This window comes from Acyrthosiphon pisum, chromosome X (assembly GCF_005508785.2).
Source record: "Acyrthosiphon pisum isolate AL4f chromosome X, pea_aphid_22Mar2018_4r6ur, whole genome shotgun sequence".
Lineage (NCBI taxonomy): Eukaryota > Metazoa > Arthropoda > Insecta > Hemiptera > Aphididae > Acyrthosiphon > Acyrthosiphon pisum.
In genome coordinates, this window is record NC_042493.1 from 127,027,664 (window position 1) to 127,031,897 (window position 4,234).

At 31.0% G+C, this 4,234-nt stretch overlaps 1 non-coding gene across 1 annotated transcript; it reads right to left on the reverse strand.

Annotated features, from left to right (window-relative positions):
* Nucleotides 1–494: 494 nt before the first annotated feature.
* On the reverse strand, nucleotides 495–566 carry TRNAD-GUC. Its single transcript has one exon. It is a non-coding gene; the product is annotated as a tRNA-Asp (tRNA).
* Between the last annotated feature and the right edge of the window lie 3,668 nt (nucleotides 567–4,234).

The window sequence follows — 4,234 nt, forward strand, 5'->3', positions numbered from 1 at the left end:
TCGATATAAGCCAAAATAATTTGAAGCCAATGGTTCCCAAAATAACAGTTATGTGAGCGAAATGCTCAAAGCGTCACCAACGACGGGTTAAATTTATCTTATATTACAATATAATTATATCGTAATAATATGTAAGTTCCAATATACGGATAAAAAATTGGACAGGTACAGCTAATTTATGTTTCTTTAATCGTAATATGTGAAATAATGATTATAAAACTTAAATACATTTATACATTGTTACATTGTTAAGCATTAAATAGTAGTAATTTTATTCCTCAAACACAATAAATAAATAGCAACAAATATACAGACAGATGAATGACGATGGTGATAGTCGGTACTTAGACATGCCCTGTACATCCGGTTACTGCCATAGAGTAATTAGGTACCCTATGGTTACTGCGAATAGAAATGCAAAAATTGAAAATAATAATAATATTATTTTGTAAAAGAAAATATAAAATTATATAAAAAAAGTGCAAAAATATTTCCTCCCCGGCGGGGAATCGAACCCCGGTCTCCCGCGTGACAGGCGGGGATACTTACCACTATACTACCGAGGACTGTGTTTAAATCTTTGAATTAAATGTCTCTTCATTATATTTTTCATAATATTATTTTGTAACGATTAACGATATATTAATGATATTAGATACCATGTGAGTAAAATATCGTCGTAATAAATTTTTAATTTTACGATTGCGTACAACACCGAGGCTATAATTTAAACACTAATGAATTCCGGCAGTTAATTTTTGCAACATCTTCCTTAATTCCTTGTTGTAATACATAGATTTCCGAAAAAAAAATCGGAAAATTCGAGCAGGCGTTAATCAAAGATGTGTTCAATTGTTCCCAATAAATTATTATAATTATATTATATTATATTTGTAAAGTGTCCACGGACAGTGGCGTATTTTGGGTGATTTATCGGGAGGTGACCAACATCTATTGAACCTCACAAACAACATTTTTAGAATTATTAACATTACTAATATATTTTATTTATATTGAGTTCAGAGTTGTAACATAATTTTTATTGAATCGATATCGAATATCGATATTTTTTCTGATTATTTTATTTTATTGTCCTATAACGGTGTTCGTCCCCAATGTGCTAATAATTATTTGATTAATTATATGAATAAATAAGTACTTACATTATTCAGTAATCACCTGGTACAGTGGTGGACGGTGGTACAGCATGACGGTAGACGAAAAAAAAATGAATGACAAATTAATAACCCTAATAGTATATTAGTATACTCATTGGCATTATGAAATGTATAATTATCTTAACTGTAAACTAGATTAAAATATTATACTACATACGTTCACAATATTTTTTTGTAATTGTATTTTCGCTGCGGCCTGTGGATATTTTTATCATCGTAATTACACATTGAAATTAAAATAATTTCTGGATATCCCTGATAAATTGTAGATAAAACTCTGTGTCGTCGAATCTAATCAAATTAATTTCAGTAATATATTGTATTATATTCAGTAATATACAAATTGCCATTTATATAAAAATACCATTTATTTTATAATACAATAAAAACAGTAAATACTAATATACTATAAAATAAATGATAACACCGATATCTAATATATATTAGGACTTTTTTTTTTTAAGTCGGGGGGTGTCCAGACATGGAGAACCCCCCTCCCCCTAGAAAAAAATACGCAACGGGGGTTTGATTGTTTGAACTCCGAAACCTCCCCTCTTGAGCACGCAAACGTAAGCGTTAAAAGGCAAACGCACTTAACATTATTGTGTGTAGGAAATGAATAATGGCAGGTACCTAAATGCGGTGATAATAGCCAATACGACGTGAAATAAAATGCAAATTAAATCCTCTGGTTACTCTGGTACACCATAGAGGCATATTGGATGTCCGCGGTACAGCGCCTTGTCCCTGTACGCTTTCTGGCCCGTTGGTTTAAACAGTAATTTTCTTATAGTAATAAATATCTCATATGTTTGGACGACCTCGTGTTAAAGTCGCATGGTAGGTGAATGTTTAGTATATTATAAATTCGTTGGCGACGTGGGCGAGCAGTCCGCAGTATATAGATAGTCCGTCCGTTGTATGGGTAAACTCGGAGATTTTACAGGTCGTATACATAGGCGTATTGTAAGGGTCCGGTTCTCGGAACGCTATTATAAGCCAAAGGAAATATACCGAGAAGAGGGTGAACAGACAGTCACAAAAGAATATATATAACCACATTTCCACCGGCGGCAATAATAAAATATTATTCTAAAGACGTGAACGGTTCTAACGCTGTTGAACAGAAAGATATTCCACATAATAGTATTCCGACTATAATAATAACAACATAATAAATTATCGGCCGCTGTCATACCTAATCGCCATCTCCGCCCGTGTGTCACCAATATAATATATAAGTACCTGCCTTGGACACGTATATTATACGTTTGTGTTTATTTAGTCATCGGCAGTTCGAATCAACCAACATAATACCTAATACAAAATACATTAAACCATATAATATAATTTATATACATATATATGGATATTTGTGTTGGGGAAGGTTGTGCATATACAACAGGGAACAGCAGGTTTTCTACATCGAAAAATATGTAAAAGCATTAATGAAAAACCATTGCGATTCGTCTGACGTTGCTTGGTATATATTTTTAATTAATTTCGTTAAATGACTTCACAACACAAAATACGATTTTTCGATTCTAGAGTTCAAAGTTATAACTTTTTTGATTAATCTTACCTAAGTTAATAAATATAATAAATAAAATAAATACAATAAATGTATGTAGGTAATTATAGTTAAATGCGAAAGTAAGACATAAAACTAACAACCAAAAATATAATATTACTATATTATAATATGAAAAATATATAAAAAATATATTATAACTATTTAAAAAAAAATATACGGTGTTAAACTTACCTCCCCCCCAATAATCTACACGGTGTACGACTGTCTAAGCCATATGACCATAATATATGAAAACTGTATAAAATATGAAAGGCATCCCTCCACGTATTTTGAGCCACTTCGACTACCGCATACATACATACAACATACATACATACATACCTACGTACATACATACAAGTATACAATAAGCGCATGTGCCATTATAATATTTTATAAAATGTAATATGTATACCGAGGTAACCACCATCGACCAGATGAAAATTTCGCTCCGAGCTCGTGTGGTGTGCGGCAGCAAACGTGTGGTTTTTTTTCTTCCAACCTTTATAATAACATAATCTCTTACTATATTGTTTTATACACGTCGCACACTAAATCCCGCTGATAATAATTTCTTCTATATGTTATTTCCTATATCATATGCAGTGGGCAGAGGTACCTTCTAAGGGATCGTGACGTGGATGTATATGTGTGTGTGTGTGTGTGTGTGTGCGTGCGAGGGCATTCGTATAATATTATTATTAGTATTATTATAATATGTGGACGACACCGATGGTCCGTTCTAATTCTTTTCTGTAATACATATTTTATTATTGCTATTATTATCATTAATTCGTGAAACAAAGTAACAAACGTTAAAAAAAAAAAAAACGATACTTCCATCATACAAAGTTTGTCGACATCTAGAGGCGTATTGACGTATTGTGCATTATAATCTGATAATTATAACGCTACCCGCTCCTTACCACTTGGGTTGGTAAAATGGTTACAATAATATCTACGATATATTTATTTAAAAAAAAACATTATTGTAGATTGCTATTGAAACTGATTGCAACAAATGTTTATATTTTCAAAGAGCTATCAATTTCCTTTACAATATGTATGTATTGAATAGTTGGTAAAACTGCGTAAATTTAAGTATAACTCCTCAAAAGTTCAAAAAACACTAAGACACTTAAAATGTGAACATAATATAGCAATTACGAAAAAAATGAAAAAATAATATTTCGTTACATGTAGATATACAATGTAATAACTATGTAAAAAAATTCTATTTTTATCATTTAGTAGTATACTAGTATGTGAATATTAAATAATAAGAAAATGTATAAAAGTTTGAAAATATCAATCAAATAATGTATATGTCGCATCCACATAGTGAAACCACTTATTTCATGAACTGGATATCCAGATAGTGAAATTTGTCCAGATCGTGAATTTTGACGAAAATACATTATATGGACATTCATTTCATGAAATGGACATTACCTATTTTGTGTACCTTGTGTAATTGTTGTAA